A 22,840-nucleotide genomic window follows, 5' to 3' on the forward strand; every position below is an offset into this window, starting at 1 on the left:
CACCAGGCAAAACTCGGTCGGGGGGACTGGACAGTGCCCCCTCGAACAACAGACCCTGGGGCAATCGAAATGCCCCGACCAGTACGTCCACAATATGATGGTTTGTACTGGTTCTGTTCACAATTTAAGACTAGTAAAGCCAATGGTGACTTTACATGCCCTGGGAGACCGTAGTCAGTCCCAGGGTATGGAGTCTATGTTTGGGGGTCGCTACAACACCCCTGGGTTACTGCACGGAGGGTGCTGTGTAACCCACATACCAAAAACACATGAAGCCCTATGGGGTAAACACTCGGCAATGGAGTCAGTTTATCAGAATGGTGAGCTACAACAAGATCACGTAGAAATAGCTGGTAACCTGAGGGATGGCCCTAAGTGCGTCAGGGCTATGGGCTAGTTAAATATGATACAAAGGGCGTTGTCCCGACGACTGTATTTCTAAGGTTTACTTTCTCATTGCTGTAGACCTAAAGTTATTCTGTCATGTAACATACATTCCAATTCATTCTGTATCTAGTAGTACTCAAGCAATTGAGAGTGCAGACAAAAATAGAACATAAATACAGCTTTTATTTATTTAGCTGTTCATGCATTTCATAGTCATGCATTTTAATTTTTTTTTGATTTTGTGGAATCCAGTTTACTAAGGGTGGTTTGTTTCTAACATTCAAAAAACCTTAAAGTAACTGAATTGGCAACACAATTTAATTGTACAAAGCTAAACCAGATTTGTGCTTTGAAATGTGTGCATAACCACCACCTATAGTGACTAGTGATAGTTCATATATAGAATACAACCAAACAGAAGTCAGTTAGTAGTGTCACAATTGGTTGTATGTAGCCAGGCTAGAGGGTGACCTAATACATGACCTAACACACGTAGAAATAGCTGCCTTTGATGACTGTGTACAAATATTTACTTCAGAAGGTGTGTTAATGAAAGAACCAGCAATATGCACAATTGAGGCGCAGCATAAATTACAGGAAGCCTATAATACACTGACTGTAGCTCGCCAAATAGATGCTGAAGCGCTAGACTTCATGGACATGGAAAACAATACTTGCCCCGACTCACAGGACATCTTATACATACATTCAAACACAGGTGATTTATTCCAACTGAATGATGATCCGGATGAAATCTCATCAGCAAAGCCAATGTCCTAAAAGCACATATGTAATTCACCATCGATCAAACGTGCATATGTGAACGATATGATTATTCCGAATAAACACGAATTATCGAAATCTGCTGTAATATTTGACAGGTTTGTAAATCAATCCTCTGTCCATTCATTATCTTTCACTGCACTGACGCCACGACGCTCGAAAGTGAATGCAATGTCTGCTGAACATCAGCAATTTCCTGGGGAACATCAAGCTCATCGCTTTTCATTTCCTGATGTTTCTGCTCTTAATAACACGTTGGCGGCAACAAATATAGCTTTGTTGACAATTGCAAGATTATATGAAGTATTGGAACAAAAGGGGAATTATCAGACTGATACTTTGACTCAATTAGTTAACAACAATACTCTGGTTCAAACCTATCCTAAACCGCACATATTACCAATGCAGCATGAAGGCAAACAGAATATTGAGATTGTATCCTTAGACACACACACTGATGGCTATGTGGAACAACCCTCTGTGCATAATAATGTCCTTGAATGTATTGTGATTGATACTAATGAAGACTGTAATATAAAGAAAAATGAAGCTGGAACAAATCAAGCAACTCCTAGAGAGCCAACAAATACAAGCACAAAAGCTGCAAAATTGGTCTTTGCAGGACAAAAACATAAAATGCTGATACAAACCATATACAGTCAGCAAAACATGTCAAACAACAACCTACCAAGTAATCCATTTACCATGTTTAATAAAGCAAATCTCTTGATGGAGGGGAATAAAAGAAACACCTTGAAAGAATTGAAGTGGAAAACATTGATATCTAAAAATCCAAAAATGGGGAAATTAAAAACAAAAACGAGGCTTTTTATTAAAGCCTTCACAACCCCAGTTAAAATGAAAGAAAATAAGGTAGTAGCTTGTGTTGAGGAAGAGAATAATAAAAACTCCCAGGTGAGCATAATTCAAACGACACCGGCGTTAAAAAATTTAAACTATAAACGATTGAATGATCTTGTAGCTTTGTCTTTAATTGATTTAGAGCTTAAAAAAACCACACAATCTGAGGTTGATATTGCTGTATCAACTCAAACAGGACCTATGATGACACCTAAACTAGCTTATCCAACAATTGAACAAATGCAGGATGAAATAAAGAAATCTATAGCACAGTACATCTCGCATAGTCAGGAAATGAAACATGACAACCACAACAATCATATGGGAGTAGTTGCTTACCTGTAACTCCATTTCTCCAGCGTTGGCATCTTTCATGGATTCACATGCTGTGAATATTCCCCGTCGTCAGGCTGGGAACCTCGGTCATTTTAAGTTAGCGTTTTCCTTTGGAGAACTTCGACACTTCAGTGTCCTATCAACGTCCTTTTGGGTGCTTTAGTCCCCACCAATAGGACATAGGGTATGAATAGCCCTGCCCCTGCGGCTTCCCTTCAGATTTTAACCTCCAAAGTAGAGGAAACCCGAACCATGTTTGCCTGCAGGGGCGGCCTGCGGGAGCATGTGAATCCATGAAAGATACCAACGCTGGAGAAATGGAGTTACAGGTAAGAGACTACTCCCTTCTCCTGCATTGGATCTTTCATGGATCCCGGATTGTGGTGCCACACAGCGCCCTTGTCATGAGACAGAAGGTCCGACGTCGCTTCCAACTGAATCGGCTCCGCTACGGACAGATGAAGGAGATCTGAGAACCACAGCTGCCTGGCCCAGAACAGAGCCACCAGAATCACACGGCATAGGTATCTCCGAATCCACTGGAGGGTCCGTCGAATGAGCGGAAATGGAGGAAAGGCATAAGCAAACCGGCCTGTCCACGGGAACGAGAACGCATCCCCTAGTGACTCTGGGTGAGCCCACCTGCTGGCGAACTCCCTGCACTGTTTGTTCTCCCTCGTTGCGTAGAGATCCAACGGAGGATGGCCCCATTTCTGGAAGATCATGGACACCTCTTGCTCCTTCAGTTGCCACTCGTGGAGCTGGCCTGCTGAGCGCGTCTGCCTGAACATTCAACACTCCCGGCAGATGAAACGCCACAATGCCAATGTCGTGCAACAGAGCCCAATGCCAAAGTTCCTGTGCTTCTTTCGACAGCACCCTGGAATGCATGCCCCCTGTTTTCTGAGATAAAACATTGTGGTGGTATTGTATGTCACAACCCTCACCACCGACCCGCGAATGCGTGGCAGAAACGATTTCAGGGCCCAATGTACCACTCTCAACTCGAGCACATTGATGTGAAACCGAGACTCCACCTGAGACCACAGGCCTTGAACCTGTGAGCTGCCGAGATGCGCCCCCCATCCTGTCTGAGAGGCATCCGCGACAATCGTGAATTGGCACTCCGGTTCCAGTAACAGCATGCCCCGAACCAGATTTTCGGAGCACTGCCACCATCAAAGAGCTTCCACCAGACTGCCGTTGATCACTATCTTGTCGGACCACGAGACGAGACTCTGAGCCCATCGGCCCGCAAGGAACTCCTTCACCGGCCTCATGAAGAGACGCCAGTTCGATAACAGCGGAATGCATGACGCCATGGCCCCCAAGAGTGGCATGCAGGTCCAGACAGACACCCTTGCACCAATCTTCCACTCTGCCGCCCTTTGCCGGAGCTTCATTACCCTCTCGGCCGAAGGCTTCACAATTCCCAGATGAGTCTGAAACTCTGCCCCCAGAAACACCAAGTCCTTGGATGGCGACAGAAAGGACTTCTTGAAGTTTATGGCGAAGCCTAGCCGTTGCAACAGCTGCATGGTAGCGTCGAGACTGTCCTGCGCTTCCCCTGACGACAAACCCCTCACCAGCCAGTCGTCCAGGTACGGGTATACGTGATGACCCTCCCGTCGGAGCCACGCCGCCATCGGTGCTGGCGCCAAACATTTTGTAAACGTCCTGGGAGACAACTTTAAGCCAAACGGGAGTGCCCGAAACTGGTAATGATCTTCTCCTACTACAAACCGCAGGAACTTGCAGTGCCGTTGACGCATGGGAATGTGGAAGTATGCGTCCTGTAAATTCAACAACGCCAGAAACTCATCCGGCTGCACTGACCGAATGACTTCCTGAAGAGTGAGCATCTTGAACTTCAGGCGTTGCAGAGTCTTGTTCAATGCCCGAAGATCCAGAATGGGCCGCCACTTGCCGTTGGGTTTCTTTTTTTTTTTTTTTTAATTTCTTTTTTATTTGTGCGTTTGGTTTACAAAATTAAAACTTTGCACATTAAATAATTTATCACAAAGATTAGATCATCAAACAATCAAAACACATTAAACACATTAAGACCACATTTAGAAGTTAAAACCACTCAGATAAATATTCCTAATTCTAGACCACACCCACAAATACACAGTAGCCCAATTCTCAGCAACCTTTCACCAGGGAGTTAAATTTAGCCTTGCTAAAAACTGAAATAGTGCCTTCCGTAATGTCCAATAATTTTAATCTTGTAAGTGATCCCACAAAGAATTCCAGGATCTTAGTCTAAGATCAAAAGCATTTTTAACATACCATTCTAAACGTAGTGCTTGAATACGCGAGAATATTAATAAAAAGTGTTTCAAAGATTCTACATCCTTTTGACAATATCGACAAACCACATCATTTCATTTGTCCTTTTTTTCAAAGTTTTTTTAAAATATATTTTTATTTTTATATATAAACCAAACGACAATACAACTGAACATAAATAAACACATTTAACAACAAAAAGCACTGCAATCCCCATCCCTCCCCCCTATGAGCCTGTATGGTGTTCGCCATCGGTATCCGCTGTGAACGGGGGGGGCGTCATCGCTCTCAGATTCACTTGGAGCCGACCCCGTTCCAAACAGTTCAGCTATCAACAATTTCCATGCCGCGAGGGAGCACATTTCCTCCTCCTCCCCTGCAATACTGGTATCCCGCCACACAGCCGTCTCGGCCTCCGCCCATTTTTGGAGATCCCTCCACCAGACCTCCATTCGTGGCTTATGACACTCCTTCCATCCCATGGCAAGCCTACGTTTAGCAAGCACATAAGCCAAATCTTTCAATTTCTCGACATGTCTAAGTTTACGCGCTCTGGGATATCCCCCCAGTAAGCAGGCCCAGGCTGAATCCACTTTGAGCGTGACACCCTTTCCTGCCAGCTTCTGCGCCACTTCACCCCAATAGCCTGCAATTACTGGGCATGCCCAGAACATGTGCATCATGTCTGCATTCTCCTCGTCACACTTGGGGCACGCCTGGCGTCCAACATCCCGAAATTTGGATATTCTCAAGGGAGTCATGTATGCCCTGTGCGTTATATAAAGCTGTATTTGCTTAAACCTGGCGTTTCTCAATACTTTTTTATGATACCCCAGGGCTCGCTCCCACAACCCATCTGCCATCGGGGCCCCCATCTACGTTTCCCATTCCAGTCTCAAGTGCACTAAATCGCTCCCAACCTTCGTCATCAACATCTCATACAACCTAGAGACCTCATGCCCGCCCTCCGATGTGTCATATAGTATCTCCACCGTGGCGTCCGGTTCATCGGCCAGGGTAGTTTCGGGCCACCTATTACGGATCTCCTGCACTATCCTGTGATATGTCATATATTGACCCCTGTGCAATCCCGACGCTGCCTCTAATTCTTCGAACTCCAAGATGGTCCCGTCCTGCCAAATATCTCCCATGGTGACCAACCCCACTGACTCCCAGTATATCCGGATGATTACTCTGAGCTGCCCATCTCCCTTCGCCAGTGCGACCAATGGGAACTGCGACACACACGGCAAAGGGTTACCCATCATCCGGCAGGCCCGTTTCCACATGTTCCGTCCCAAAGCTAGCATTCTAGGCCGCTCCCTCATGCATGCATTAGTCACCCAGATCACCTCTCGCAGATAAAAGGGGGAGCAATCCCTCCCAAACAGCCTGTGTTCAGGGGTCTCATCGTCAGAGAGCCACCTGGACACATATTGTAGCTGCGCTGCCACATAATATGCCTCAAAGTTCGGCAGTTTGACTCCGCCCTTCTCGTAGAAGTTCTGCAGCTTCCACAGTGCGACTTTGTTGCGCGTGCCGTGCCACAGGAATTCTCTGCAAACACTATGTAGCCTCACAAAAAACTTCTTAGGAATCATGTAAGGGATGTTGTTAAAGTAATGCAGAAGCCTGGGCAGTACCACCATTTTAAGCATAGCTCCCCGGCCCATCATCGCTAGTGGCAATCTTTCCCAGAACCTCATGCATTTCTCGATCTTCCCCACAGCAAGTTCAGTGTTATGCTTGTGCTCTTCCACAGTCGTGTGATACACGTCAATTCCCAAGTATCTAAAGGATCTCGTCGCCCACGGGATCTGCAACACTGGCAACCTCTCTACCGGAGTCCCCACATAGCCCCCTAGCGGAAATAGAGTGGATTTCTGGGGTTTTACCGCTATACCGGACAACCAGGCATACCTCCCCATCACCTCTAAGACATACTGCAAATTTTCTTCTGGGTATCTTAGGTACAGCAGCATATCATCTGCATACAGGGATATAAGGTGACACTCTCCTCTTACATCGATGCCGACCGGGTCATATTGCTGCCGGAGGTAAATCGCCAAGGGTTCTAGGGCCAGGATGTACAACATTGGGGACCAGGGGCACCCCTGCCTAGTGCCTCTGCCCAACTGCCATCTCTCTGACACCACTGCACCCGTGCGGACCCTGGCTAGTGGTGCACTGTATAACATCTCGGCCCACTTAACATAACCTGGTCCCATCCCGTACCATCTCAGCGCCGCCAGCAGCCAAGGCCACCGAACAGAGTCAAACGCTTTAACCGCGTCCAATGCCACTATCGCCATTTCACCGTCATCACTACAACCCCACTCGACCACCCTGTGGAGGCGTCTGTGGTTGTGAGTAATGTTCCTATTAGGGACATAGCCCGTCTGGTCAGGGTGGATCAACTTGCTGATCACTCTACGCATTCTAGTAGCCAGGACAGCTGTCAGGATCTTGCTATCTTGGTTCAGCATCGACAGGGGCCTGTAGGAGCCACAATCATGTCCCGGTTTATTTGGCTTGGGGAGCGGTATTATGATCGCCTCCCTAAGTGACTCCGACAACCGTCCCATCTCGTACGCTTCGTTGAGCATATCCAGCATGGGCGGGAGCACTTCCTCCGCATACACTTTATAAAATTCACTGGGGAACCCATCTGCCCCTGGGGCCTTGCTAGTGGGCAACTGTCTCACAATCTCCTTCAGCTCTTCCAGGGTGATCGGAGCATCTAGCTCCTCTCGCTCCTCATCGCTGACCTTAGGCAAGCCTACATCTTCCAGCACTTCGTCTATCTCCTCCTGGCTGCCCCCCTCGCAATCTTCATATAAGACCTTATAGTATTCCACGATTGCCCTGTTCACGCCTTCTTGGGTGTCTACCTCCTCCCCCTTTTCATTGGTTACCAATCTGATCGGGGATCGTGGGGTCTCGCTCTTGTACAGCCAGGCTAAGAGTCGGCCCGTTTTATCTCCCCCCGCATGCAATCTCTCAATATACTTTCTATAGTTCAAATTACAGAGCCTATCCCAATGTTCCGCACACTCCTGTTGCAATTTGGAGACCGCCTCCGCATCTGTCCCACCACCTTTCAACTCCTCCTCCAGCTCAGTCTCAGCTCTATGCAGATCCGCCAGGACTCCTCCCATCAATCCCTTAGACTTCGCAATGGCGATCCCCCGCATTACAACCTTAAAGGCCTCCCATAAGGTGCCAGCTGACTTAACGGTCCCTTTATTCACCTCAAAATAAGCAGTTATCTCTTCCCTCATATCCTCTCTGAAGGCAGGGTCCTTGAGCGCCTCCGCCCTGAGGCGCCATGTTGGTATGCACGCTCGTGGGGAATACAGCTGCCATCGCATGACATGGGGCGAGTGGTCAGAGAGGACTCTCGCACTGTAGTCTATATGGTCGCACTCCGCGACTATGTCTGGCGTAGCGAAAAAGTAATCAAGCCTCGTGTGCAGTAGATGCGGAGCCAAATAGTGCGAGTATTGCCTCACGCCCGGGTGCTTCGCTCTCCACACATCTACCAGGCCAAAATCCGCCAGCAGCGTCTGCAATACCTTAGCCGCCGGACTGGGCTTAGCCATCTTGTCATCCGACCTATCCTCCCTGGGATTCAACACGCAATTAAAGTCGCCACCCCATATCACCGTTCCCCATCCCGACACTGAGCTTGGTGCACAGCGTCCTAAAATATGTCGCCGTTTCCTGGTTAGGCGCGTATGTGTTTACAATGCACACTACTTTGTTCTCTACCAGCCCCCTCACCATAACCAACCTCCCATCCTCCTCCACAACCTCCTCAATTAGCTTAAATGGGACGTGTGGCGCCACCCACACCAGCACTCCTCTGGCGTAGGCGGAGTACGTTGATCCTACCACTGTTCCCTTCCACTTCCTCCCTACCAGCTCCAGTTTCTCTCGCTTTAGATGTGTCTCCTGTAGCAGGGCTACGTCTATCTTCTGCCTCCTAAGATACAACATGACTTTATTTCGCTTAAGATAACTGTTAAGCCCTCTAACGTTCCACGTTAGTATCCTGAGGTCTCCCATGGCCTATCAGTAGTTTCCTCCCCCCATCCGAGGCTATCCCTCCCCATTTTGCGAACACCCAATCCCGGTTTCACCCCCAGGCTCATACAAAAACTAAAACACCCCCCCAACCCCCTACCCCAAACAACTGCCCAGCTCCATCCCTGGATCTCAGGCATCCCTGTGTTCGGTCCTCCTTGGAAAACCCAAATAGAGAACCCGACAGGGTGTCACCCCACTAACAGTGACTAAACTAAACACAAAAAAGGGGTGTAAAGAGCGGCTTCTGGAGGCTCCTCTACTTCGCAACCATGTCCGTGCTCACGGACCACGTTTCATAACCACTGACGCACGCATGTTCTCCAGCGAGTTCAATGACTATATTCAAGTCCCAATGTTCGTGACCCAACCGGGCCTACAGCGTTACTTATCTCGTCTTTTATTTTCCACCAGCCGTCTGAACATCTGACTCATGAGGGCAGTTTTGTGCATCCAACCACTCCATAGCATCCTCCGGGGTGACAAAGAACAGCAGCTTGCCCTGAAAGAAAACCTTCAGTTTGGCCGGATAGAGCAACATGTATTTAAGCCCCGCTTCCCGCAATCTCCTCTTCACCGATCCAAAGTTCATACGGCTGCGCTGTACCTGCAGGGTGTAATCGGGATAGGCAGTTATGTTCGCCGCTCCTCGTTGTATTGTGCCTACCTTGCGGAAGTGTTCAAGGATCCTTTCTCGGTCCCGGTAATTAAGGATCTTGGCTATCACTGGCCTGGGCGGGTTTCCCGGCGGCGGCTTCCTAATTAAGGCCCTGTGCGCTCTCTCAACCGCAAAACCCTGCGACAGGGTGCCTCCCGTGATCTCCTGCAGTAGCATGTTTTCGATAAATTCCGTTGGATTATGGCCCTCCGTTCCCTCCGGCAGGCCCACGATACGGATGTTGTTCCTCCGGGCGCGTCCTTCTGCCTCCTCCGCCCTACTCTCCAAATTGCCCACGCGTTGCACCAGGGCATGGAGTTCACGCTTATGCACAGCGCAGTCCGCCGCGGTAGGGCCCATTTCTTTCTCCAAAGTCTCCGTGCGCTCTGCCAGAGTACGCACTTCCTGCCTTAGGAGGTTCACGTCCTCCTGCACTGCCCCAACCTGGAGTTCCATTGCGGTCTTCAGTTCAGCCACAGCGAGCTGGAGCTTGGTCTCCCAAGTCGCTTTCAGGTCTGCGATCGCAGCGAGGACCTCCTGGTTCGCACCTCCGGCGGCCATTTCCTTGGCTTGCGTTTTATCTTTGCTTTTGGCTCCGTCTGGGCCGGGAGGCGTCTTAGCGTATTCGTCGAGCGTGGGCTGTTTGGTCTTCGCTTTCAGGGGCTTGCTAGACATGTCTCCCGTCCTTCTATCCCCGCTCGGATCTAGGGCAGGGTGTCACAGTGCGCTCTTCGGGTGCCCCATCGTTATCGCCACATCTCTGACACAAAGTTCCTTTGTCCTCCGGCTCCCCCGGCCATCTTGTCTATTACCTAGCCTCACCCTTTGAGGCGCACTTTAGGCCATGAAGGGCCTGGGGCACAGTTCCAGGTCACACCGCACGCTCCGGTTACAAAGTATCTTCGGCCAGGCCCTGCTCCCTTCCCAGGTCCGCGCCGTCGGCCTCGCAGGACTGGGTGTCTTTAATGACCACGATGCACCCGAGTCATGCACCTTCACCACCACCACGCTCCAGTGCGACCGTCAGGCGCCCAGATCAATCACCCCTTTGTTCCTTCGTTAAGCGGCGGCGGCCATTTTCTCGTTCGTCGCACTCTCGCCTCCAGGTCTTCTTTTAACTTCTTGTTGCGCTCTCATGGTGCAGGCCCGTATCGAAACGTGTCCACACGTTCACCTGAGATTCATGTACTCAGTCATATCAGTCTCAGCCAAATTACATCGGTCCTTGCACGGTTTTCAGTCGGATAATGTACGGATCTTCGGGAGCCCCCGTACAGACACGTCCTTTCACATGGCTTCCTAGCCACGCCCCCTCTTGCCGTTGGGTTTCTTCACCACAAAGTAGCGAGAATAAACTCCTTGGCCTCTCTCGGCCACCGGAACCAATTCTATAGCCCCTTTCTGTAGCATAAGTACAACCTCCTGCCGCAGGATGCGAAGGTGAGGTTGCACGGTATACACTGGAGGAATGGAAACCGGGGAACACGAACTCCAGCGAGTGGCCCAGACGCACCATGTCCAACAGCCAACGGTCCGACGTAATCTTGCACTACTCGTCCATGTGCACTGCCACCCTGCCCCCCAGCAGATGTCCCTGAAGACAGTCATTGTTGTGGCTTAGCCTGTCTCCCTTTAGAGGAAGAAGAGGAGGAGGAGGAGGAGGGCTGTGCACCTCTTTTCCTCAGGCCTGAAAGTCCAGACTCTTCACCCCCAGGAGGAATACTCAGACCGACCGTAACCCCGGTCTCTGGTGGAAGAAAACTGAGCATTACCCGAAGCCCCTCGGAACGGACGAAAGGAGCGAAAAGAGCCCACTCTGCAAAGCTCCCAACGATTTAGCAGTCTCCGTGTCCTCCTTCATTTCTTTGAGGGCCTCATCAATTTTCTCGCCAAACAACTGCTCCCCCTCACAGGGCATGTCTAGAACCTTGTAATGCACCTCTGGGCGAAAGTCTGTGCACTTAAGCCAGGCGTGGCGATGCAACACCACGCCGTTGTTAATCTGCTTAAAGCCGGACTCCGCTAGGTCAACAGCAATATTAATACTGTGATTGGAAGCTTCCTCCCCTTCACGCACCAAAAGCATGGCAGACTTCCAAAATAGGTGCTAGCCAATGCCACATCTCATGATCATAGCGTGCCATGACCGCTAAGGAATTGGCCGCTCTCACCGTCGTCGCCCCAACAGTCGAAACCTTCTTCCCGAAGGCATCCTGCCTCCTGGCTTCACTGTCCGGATGGGTAACACACTTGTGCTGACTCCGGACTTTACGACTGGCCGCCGCCGACACCAGCCTCAGGAGTGGGCTGCAACACTAAGCACTTCGGGGTAGAGTCCGGGGCCTTAAACTTCTCTCCAGCCTTTGTTTGAAAGCCGGTTCTGAGAGGGATCTTGCATCGTGCGGAGTTCCTCCTGCCACACGTGGTCCAGGACAGGTAAGGAGAATACAGCTTTCCGTCTCTTGCCCATGTGATCGAACAGGAAGAACTCCTTCCACTCTTCCTCAGGAGTCAATCCAAAATCTACACACGCCTTAGCCATCATGGCATGGAACGCCCCAACATCATAGGGAGGGGATGGGTGTGCTGGACTACGAAGCTGCTCCACGCCGTGTCCCTCGTCAATGACGAAGAGCCAGGAGACATGGTCGCCCGAGGCACACTGTCCGACTCCAGCAGCTCACCCTCCTCAGGGTAGGAACGTGGACGATCTTCACTCACCGGCAGAGGCCCTGGCAACCCAGCCGTAGCCGGTGAACGCGGCAGAGCACCAGCAGCGTCCATGACAGGCCCCACCGGAACCACATTCAGCGGGGGCAACCTCGAATCCAGCTGGCCCAACAAGGATTGTAGCGTGGACAGAACCTGGAGCAGGATTGTAGCGTGGACAGATCCTGGAGCGATAACATAGCCTGCGGGTTCACCAGCGGGTAACTAGCTGGACCAGCTCCCACGGCACCTGACGTCAAAGGTCCAACACACTGCAGCCCCAAGGCCGACGGTCGTTGTCCACCTCCGAGGACACTGAAAAAGCAGCCGTCTCTGGATGCAGAATGGCCTCCGGCATCAGCGAGTCAAAGGCAGAAGCCTGCAACGCGCTACTCGTCGGCACCAAATCGTCCATATCCATCCTCGATGACGAGAAAAGCATCAGGCCTTTATCAAACCCTGGCACCGCCAGAGCTGATGACACAACCATCAACGACAGTACCATAGATGGCAGAGTAACCGTCGACGACGGGACTCCGTCGACCAGGACGTCGTCGGAACCGCCAACTGCGATGCAGATTTCCCAGGCGAACCGGCCTGCTTGGCAGCACTGGACCGGTGCTTAGAGGAGTCCTTGCTAGAGGAAGACCCGTGATGGTCCCCTGAAGAGGAGCGCTTTGACAAGTCTTTCTTGGCATTCTCCTGCAACGCAACTTCTCGGGCCTACCTACAGGCCCTCAGGAATGGTCCGACCGACCATGCTTGAAAGAAACGGATGCTTACTCGAAGAGGCTTTGCCACTCTTCCTGACCTCTTCCTGACCTCCGACGCAGGAGCCAGACGATATTTCTTAGCCGGAGGCTCGGCCGACGCCGCTCGGCGATGATCCACCTGTACAGGCCGTTCAGATGACAAGCTCCGGACCGACCCCACCTCTGAGGCAGCATAGGTGCCATCATTAAGCCAGCAAACCAACCGCTGATTGCGGTCCTTCAGAGTCTTTTGCAAAAACCCTCTACAAATCTCACAAGAGTCGGCAGAGTGATGGGGGTAAAGGGAGTAGATGCAGTCCATATGCCCGTCCCCCTCATACACCTTCAGCCCGCAAGTCGCACAGGGCCGGAACAGAGACTTCTTCGGAATCCCAGAAGTTTTATCTCAAACACAATAGCACAAGCATGTGCAAAAACCAAAGTAACACAAGGTGATCCCCACACTTTGGAGACGGTTCAAATCTGAAGGGAAGCCGTGGGGGTGGGGCTATTTATACCCTAAGTCCTATTGGTGGTGACTAAAGCACCTCGAAAAGGAAGTTGATAGGACACTGAAGTGTCAAAGTTTTCCATAGTTCACAGCATGTGAATCCATGAAAGATCCAATTCTGGAGAAAGTCACATTGCCAGTGCCAATTTATGATCCTATACTGAAAGGGCCGCTTTTAGGGAAATCTATAGTCACCAAAGAGCCATCACAGACTGGATCAGTTGCGGCGTCTATAGCGTTGCATCATAATCCGTGAAACGTAATGTTTAATCAGATGACTGAACTCTCCCTATTTGTTTTTTTGTTTTATTACTTGTATTGCGTGCCGGACCCAAAGGTATCAGGGTGCACTGCATAAGACAACTTTCAGCTTAGTTACATATCAATATGAACACAGACATGATACAATAAAGATATATAGAGGGCATATCAAATACATACATGTTTGTACAGGATAGACACAAAAAAATACCCAGCAAGTGCAGAAAGCACTAAGGGTCAAGTGAGTATGTGCTACTATACAGAAATTGGCCTAGCGAAAGGTAGAGGGAGTGGTCAGTCATGAGCAGGTGGATATCCGGATCTTAGTTGTCCAAATCTTTAATCCACCTTATTAGATTCTGTCAGAATTTAAGGTAAGGTTGGTCTGATCACAGGGGGAGAGGTAGGGAGTTCCAGAGTTGAGCTGCTTTGACCTGGAAGCTGCAACCTCCAACTCTGGAGAGTTTAAATCTAGGTAATGTGATGCAGATGGTGTTGTAGGATCTGGTGACTCTTGTTGGGCATATTCTAGTAAGTCTCACAGAGAGATAGCAAGGTGCAGCGTTGTTTAAGCATTTATATGTAAGTGAAGCAACTTTTGCTGAATTTTCTCATAAATCGAGAGCCAATTATTTGCTCTTCTGGTTTCAGAGATGTGGTCTCTCAGAGATTCCTGGTGCAGCTCCGAGAGCATTATTCTGAAGGAGTTGGATTCTCTTGGTGGTTTCCTATTTGGCCCCAATGTAGAGAGAGTTGCAATAGTCCAACTTCGATAGGATCAGTGCTCTAGCAAGCGTGATGCAGCTGTTAGACAAGAAGGGTTTACCTGCTCTTATCAGTTTTCACGTGTATGCAAAGGCAGAAGCCATTACCTTAACCTGTTTATTACAGGACAAGGTAGAATCAAGATAAAAGCCCAAGGTTTTCACCTCATGAGCAGTGGTGATAAGGTTATTATTGATGTTGAATATACAGTAGTTGGGTCCCAGTTTTCTGAGGTTGTAGGAGGTACCCAGCATGATTATCTCCGTTTTATCATCATTCAGGCATAATCCACGAGTAGCCATCCATGCCTGGATGATGAGATACACCCTATTCACCAAGGCCAAATCCTTGTCATAATCACCAGTAAGTGATAGGAGAATCTGAGTATCATCTGCATAGTTAGTGTAGGTGATACCAAGAAGGTCCAGATCATCGAAAAGGGGCTTTGTGAAAATATTGTATAGGGTGGGAGAGACACATGAGCCCTTGGGCACTCCGCATGTAATGGGGGTGGGGTCTGCCGCCGCAGTGGGGGAGAAGAGTCTCATGGTCCTATTGTTAAGAAAGGATTGTATCCATGCTATGGCTTCTTCTGAGAAATGAGCAGCCGAGTCCAGATGCCTACATAGGACCTTATGATCGACAAGGTCGAATGCGGCCGATAAGTCCATGAGTAGGAGTAGGGCTGATTTCCCTTTATCCCTAAGCTCGTCAATCTGGGCCTTTAGGTCTATTAGGGCTGTTTCGGTACCGTGCTCGGGCCGGAAACCAGACTGGCGTGCTCCTAACAGGTGTTTGAGTTCTAGGTGTTTTGGTATTTGTGAGTATGACATTTTATCTATGATTTTTAGAAGAAAGGGCACTGTTGTAATTGGGCGGTAGTTCGTAGGTATGGCAGGGTCCAACGTCTGTTTTTTTAGTAGAGGGAGCACCCAAGATTCTTTTAGGTTACTTGGTATGGATCCCGTAACAAATGAAGCATTGAGTTTTGAGATGAAGGGAGCCAAGTCTCTGGCTGCATCCTTTATCAATTGGGCTGGGCATTGGTCTCCCTGACAGTTGAAGGTTTGAGCGATAGTATATTTTTTTCTGTCTCGATAAGACACTTTAGAAAACTTAAAACGGGGGATGGGGGCAAGTAGTAATTTTAGGAGGTGTGGTGAGAATTTTGGTTGAGGTAGTTGGGATCAGTGACGCTTTTTTCTTAGCAATTTTAGCTTGAAGAGTTGTGACTTTATTAGCAAGTGCTTGCTGAATGTTAGAGCACCATGTTTTATCTTTTACACAGTTGTCTATCACTGGGACTCTTTCAAGATGACGAAAAGTTCCTTTATACTAGAGTTGGCTTGGGATATTCTGGTATTGTAAGTTTCCCGTTTCGCCAGCAGTATTTCCTTTTTATAGAGGGTTGTTATCCCCTTAAGGTTGATTTTCTTTTCTTTAGAGGGTCGTATTCTCCATGCAACCTCACATTGTCTTTTTTTGGCGCGTTGTGTTATCAAATGGGGGTGTGTACCAGGAGTTAAGATTGGCTTTCGGTTTGCTCTGTCTCATTTTGAGTGGTGCGATTGAGTCGAGTGCATTGGACATGGTTTTGTTATATTCATTCACCAGAGCTTCAGGGCTCAGGTTTTTTGGCAGCGAATTAAGATTAGGGAGAATCAAGGGGAGTAGATTGTCCGGTCTGATGTTTGTTTTATTCCTTGTTGGAATGGGCGGAGCCAGCTGGGTAGGAATGGGAGAGGGTCTATTAGTTGCTAGCACAAATGTTATAAGGTGATCGATGAGATGGTGGCGTTACAATTATAATCCGCCACCCAGTCCAGTATTCTCCCTTTGTTGTGGGTGGGGTGGAGCACTTTTTGGGAAAGGTCTAATTTTGTGAGAATATTGGCCACACTAGTTGCATGAGGGGTCATTGGGGTCATTGTAGCCCAAGTTGAGGTCCCTCAGTAAAATAACTTGTGAGGAATTGTTTAAGTTATTAGGCAAGATAGTGGAGATATCCTCCTCAAAGGTTCCAATGGGGCCTGGAGGTCTGTATATCAGGTGGATAGTTTGGGTCTGGGAATTATTGATCAATCGCTTAGCTGTAAGGCTTTCGCAAGAGTTGATGTCATTGGATGAAACTAGTCTAATTGACGAATTGGATTTGGAAATGAGCCATGCCTCCTCCACTGGCTTTGTTTCTGTCAGATCTTAAGATAGTATATCCATTGGGAATAGCTAGCATAAGGGCTGGTCCTGCAGCGGCATGTAACCAGGATTCGGTGATGGCCAAGAAGTCAAGGTTTTCGATCCGGATGAGGTCTGAAATCTCAGTGGCATGGGCTACCAAAGACCTAGCATTTATTAAGGCACCCTTCAGGTGAGGGATGGTGGTAGAAGAGGTACAGGGTGTTCCTGTACGTTGGGTTATAGCGACAATGTGTTTGCTAGCCTCAGGTTCCCTAGGAGGGAGGCTGTGAAGTCTTTTTGCACTGTTGTTGCTTTCAAAGGACGTGATCTTCCTACGGTTAGAAGTGGTGAGAGTTCTGGCTAGTGGTTCGTATAATTTGGCTAGTCTAGCACAGAGTCTTGCTTTTCTGAGGGTAGTGTTGCATGGTTATGTGACATATGATGGGGGCTGTTGTCTTTGCGCATGATCATTGGGGTAAATCAGCGTAGGGTTTGTGTCTGTGTCATTGTGGTGATGTAGCTCAAGAGTTGGTGGGGAGCTGGCAGTATCCTACGTATTCAAAGTAATACTATGAGCAGTGTCCCGGGAAGATAGCTCAGCGGCAGCGTGCGCGTCTTGGAAGCAAGACGACACGAAGCAACAACAGGTTCGATCCCCGGGTCCACGCTTAAACCTCTTGGTGTTTAAGCGCGTTATAAATACGTAACTAAGACAAAAAAAAAAACACAATTACGCAACTAAGAAAAACAAGCTATTCCTGTAACAGCGCCTCGATGCCTGCGGGCTGTGTGAGCGCTTTATAAATGTAAAAATAAAAAAATAAGTGTAAGGATGGGTAGGAGATCTCCTAAGGCGCGCATCTTATGGTGACTCAGTGGTAGGATAAGGATGGTACTGTGGTATGGTCTAGGAACCATGTGAGATCTGTAGGCTGATACAAGGTACAAAGAAATAGGGTAATACGGTTTACACGATTTGCACACAGTGCTGTGGTTAGATTTACTTAGATAAGTAGTATAATGGTTGATTTGGTGGGCTGGTACACGTATGAGAAGCAAGTGGGGGTGATACAGTATAATCTGGATGCAGTAAACAGGAGTTGGCTCACAGTGCATAGGAGGCAGAATAGCCCGATTCAGGTGCTGGAGGCAGTTAAGTGGACTAGATCAGATTACACAAGTCTTATGGGCTACTGCACTTTGACCCGTAAATGTGAGTTGGCGTTAGGCAGGTACACAGATATGAGTAGGCTAGTTTGGTTTGGTAAAATAGGCTAATTAGCAGCGCAGAGTGGGTTAGTACATCTAAACAGTGAATACTTGCGCAACAGTGCAGGATGGGCACATAATCAGTATATCGGTAGCAGATAATAGAGTGATGCAAAGTAGGCAATTAATCAACATGGCAGTGGGTTAATTCGCAGTTGCCTAGTAGTCTAGTCTAGTAGTCTAATTTCAGTCCTACCGTACCATATTACTCATCACCAGTCACCAGAGCAAAAAGGCTGATTTTGGTTTGCATAGATAAGCTATTTCTATGCAGTCCAGAGGGCAGATGCACCAGAGCGACGCGGGCCAATACATCATTGCCATATTTGCTAGTTAGCAATGCCCAGCAGATTTGATAGAAGTATGGGCTGCTAGATCAACAATGCAGTTCAAAACAATGTAAAACAATATAATGTGACATTGTACCAGGCAGCATTTTTCCAAACAGAACAATATATATAGTATAGAGGGCAAACAATGGGTTGTGCGAGATACAGCTTGATATAGTTTGAGGTGCAAACTGTGTTAAGCGTGGGCGTGAAACAGAATCCAGGATACGTGATGTTAGTAAGGGGCCAAAGCGAGAGGATGACAGGGCTTGTATACAATGAAAGAGGTTCACGCGTACTTCGGGAAGTATCCTAAAGTTGTGAAGTATGCGTAACATTAAACAGCCTATACATGGAAGCAACACACGTGAGAATTTTTCGTTTTGCTGTCACGCGACTTTTGCACATGGTACAATTAGTCTAAGCCATAAATATAGTTCCTTCCGATAAGCAACCATCATTGTCTGATAAAATGTACAGAACATCCACATGTGAAATAAGATTTGAATAGAACAAGTATATTGAATATCTGCATGGAAATACCGAGTCTTGAAGACCTAGTAGCATCCGATATCGATAAAGTAGAATTTACGGATGATAGAGATTTAACTGAAGCAAGACTTTTAATCCGCTCTGGGGTAGTTCTAAACACGTTGTGGGGAGCAAGAGCAGCATTACATGATTTGGGATTTCTTTTGAGTGGAGATGTTTGCTATAGTGAGTCGATTGAAGGTCCCTTAATGCATAGATCATCAAGAGTGTATGGAAGCACCCAGCAAAATTGTCATTATGCAAATTCCAATATTATGATGCATGATAGCTGGAAGGGACGAACCTGAGAAGTGCGAGCATAATAACCACCGATCAGAGAAACCATTCAATTGATCTCATGGAATACGAGGGGTCATAGGCATCTCATTAACTCAAATTGTGACGATTTGAGCAAATAGGATATAATCGTATTCCAAGACACTTGGCTTTCAATTGTACCGGTCTGGGAGGCATTTAACATAAGAACAGTCCCAGCAATAACAATCACAAGAGGTCGACCAATGGCCGGACTGTTGATAGCAACTAAAATATCAAGAAGATTCAATATTCAATCATGTAACTCTCCCACGCCTTATATACAAGTAATGAAACTTGGGAGAGATGTCTATACTGTTGCCATTATCAATATCTATTAGGGTAGAGCACAATTATCATCTGAATCATTTTTTGAGCATGTACAAACAATCCTCGATGACCTGACACTAGAGTCTAATATTTGCTACACCCTACTAGTGGGAGACTTAAACCTCCATTTACTAACATATAATGAAAATCAGAGAAGCAATGATGAAACTCGATGGAGTAAACTTATGGCAGAGAGGCAATATATAATCCTAAATGGGACCATACAGGGCGACATACCGTTCCAACATACATTGCATAGAAGGCACCAAAAAGCCACAATAGATTATATTTATAGGGATTGGAGATTTGGGACATAGCTGAAGCCTTGATCATTAAACCGAGTGATCAAAGTGACCTCAATCAGCTGTGTCTAACATGGTCCTGGACATTACATCGACCTGAAAGATTAATGCCCATTTATAAAGGTCACATTTCTAACAACAATGCAAGATATTGATTAAAACTTACAGACACAAACCTAGAACATTTCGAACAAACATTCGCAGAGACAACAATGAGGAAGGATGTTATATAATGGCCATGCAAAAATATAATCCGGTGAAAGTAATTGATACGCAATGCGGTCAAACATCTTCATGCCTTTGACCAGATTCTAAAAGAAAGGAAAGCTCTGTTAAGGCGAAGTATACAGAGTCTCAAAAATGTAGCAATAGCAGAAAGAACTTGTCAAGTAAGACACCTTAAATCAACATACAAAAATTGGGTTTTAGGAAGGAAGGCTATACAATACCAAAGAGATGGGGAGAAAATGTTAATACAAATGACAACAAAAACATGGGCAGGAATATGGACATTACTGAACGAAGCATTACATAAAACACAGACTTCAAGTAAACGCCATAACGGAACACTATTGGAAAGACTTCTACAATATTGAATATCAAACACCATTCCCTGAATGCTATATGAATATCAACGAGATAAAAGATAATCATAAACTCTCATTTGATTGAGATGATATTCTACAATGCATTACAAATCTTAGCTCCTCAAGAGCCCCTGGGCCAGACGGCTTAAATAATTGTATGCTAAAACAAAATCCTCTGGCCTGGGCATCATTCCTACAGCTAATTTACAATCAAGTAATGCGCACAGGGAAAATTCCACAATCATGGAAAAATAGGTTATCCTGCCAATATTCAAAAAGGGGGACATACTGAACCAAAATCATATCGCCCAATTGCATTACTTGATTGTCCTGGAAAGATATTTACCCGCTTAGTGTTGAGAGAATTTAAACACTGGCTAACAAACACATTTGAGAGATCCGTTCCAGACAGGTTTTATAACGGGCTTGGGTACTGGAATTAATTTATTTACATTAAATGCAATTATAGCGCATGAAAAACAGAGAAAGCAACCAATCTATGTAGCATTAGTAGATTTCCACATCGCATTTGACTCGGTTACTAGATAATTATTATTTAAGAAGCTGCTGGACTTAAAATGCCCATGGCATATCTTGAAATGGCTATGAATTTCATTTGGGAACTACTATACAGGTACGCTTGAGTCGGGATGGTTCATTATCGCCTCCAATTCAGAACTGAACGAGGACTGAAGCAGGGCTGTATCCTCGCTTCGGCCCTCTTCAATTTTTACATCGCTGATACAAGTGAACTGACTCACAATGCTAAACGGACAACCAATAAAATGGTTGCTATATGCGGACGTATGATCCTGATTTCTAAGACACCGAAAGGCTTGAGAACGTTACAGACCTAGACAAGTAAGCTCAGACTAATCATATTACCATTAACACAACTAAAACACAAATAATTCAATTTGGTAATTTAAAACAACGGACCAAACATGGCTTACGGCAACTTCAAAATGTGAACCTTCAGGTAGTTCCAAGTTATATATATCTCAGAGTCACTGTGAATAATCATCCCGCGGATAAGCCGTATGACGAAAATATAAAAAGCAGGCTATCGACCGCAATTTCACAAGAGCAAATCATTTGTGGTAAATATTGTACATTTTCTTTTGGGCCAATGATGACATTATAAACAAAAAGTCACGCCTACATTATTATACAGAGCAGAGGCTAAACGGTGGAAACCTAACAAATACTGGGCAAAAATTGAAGGGATGAACTGGAAAAAAGCCCTCCACCTACCGATGTCTGAATCAATCGCTATAATCAGATACAAATTAGGCCTGATATCGCTACATGCCATATATGTGGAAGCTATGCTCATTATTTCGAAAATGTGTAATGGTGGACTGTAAAAATTGACTGTTGACATTATGTTCTCATCTCAAAACGTCTAAGGATACCTTTGTTAAGCAATGGAGATCGAAGGTACAGAAAGCCATACATGATGCAGATATTACAATGGACCTCTAAACAACAAATCCAGATAAGGCAAAAATAAAGTTATGGGAATACGACTGGATTAGGACAAGGAAACAATGCATGCTGTATAAAATGTTTACTCAAAACCCTTTCATAACGAAAAAATACAGAACAGCAGCAGCGTACTTGATGAAAGCCCCAAATTCTGCAGCATTGTGTATACTATGCGCTTCAGATTTAATCTATGGCATACTACGGAAATTATGTCTAGAAGGAATGTATTGAGTCAAATGAATACAATGTGTCACTTTTGTACTCCAGGGATTGAAACCTTAAAACATTTAATGGTAGAGTGCCATGAACTAATAACACAGCGGATAATATATTTGAAACATCATTTTGATGAATACAAATATCTGAGTGCCCAATATTTGTGGGAGGCTTTGCTTAACAAAGAATTTAAAGCAGTTAGATATGCAATTATAAAGTATCTGCAGAAATTGAATTTGAAGGAATAAGTGTAATAGCATATTAATGCAACAAGAAATATTGTGCATTGAGACGATAGATTTATTTTTAGTAGATTCTTGACACATGGAGATGAAAGATCAAGACGTGAATGTGTGAATGTGTGTAATAATGGACATGGTATTTGGATTGTTTAATTTCAGCATGACTCTTATTGGTGTACTTTTATTTTTCTTGTCTACTCTTGTTTTAACACTTAATGATGTGAAATGTATTTTGTACACTTTTAATTTTTTTAAACTGTATGTTAATGTTGAAAGGTTGACACTTGTACTCGGCCAAATATATTTAAAAAAATATATATATAAAAGATAAGGGATCCATCAGCCACTTTTACACCCTAAAAATAGGCAAATAGTCCCCAAAAATAAAAACAGGGAGTAAAAATACTGCCAACAAAAAAATTGCAAACAGACACAAGACCTTATGCCCCTGGTTTCACCCAAATAGCTCCATGGATATGTATGGACCAGTAATGCATGTAGTACCACATGAAAAAACTGCTATTAATTCCTGATTGGAAGAAGTAAACAGGTATTGTTTAATGTGCATGAATACCTAGGTGCAATTAAATAATTATTACAAAAATATATCTGTTTTCCAGGTAAAACATTTTTGCTCACTTTTAAAATACTG

The 22,840-nt window shown here is 46.3% G+C and overlaps 1 protein-coding gene across 1 annotated transcript in view; it reads right to left on the reverse strand.

Annotated features, from left to right (window-relative positions):
- IBTK (inhibitor of Bruton tyrosine kinase) overlaps positions 1–22,840 on the reverse strand; it is a 1,971,965-nt gene that overhangs the window by 413,411 nt on the left and 1,535,714 nt on the right. The window lies entirely within an intron of this gene.

Source organism: Ambystoma mexicanum, chromosome 4p (genome assembly GCF_040938575.1).
Source record: "Ambystoma mexicanum isolate Mex_15411 chromosome 4p, UKY_AmexF1_1, whole genome shotgun sequence".
Classification (NCBI taxonomy): Eukaryota; Metazoa; Chordata; class Amphibia; order Caudata; family Ambystomatidae; genus Ambystoma; species Ambystoma mexicanum.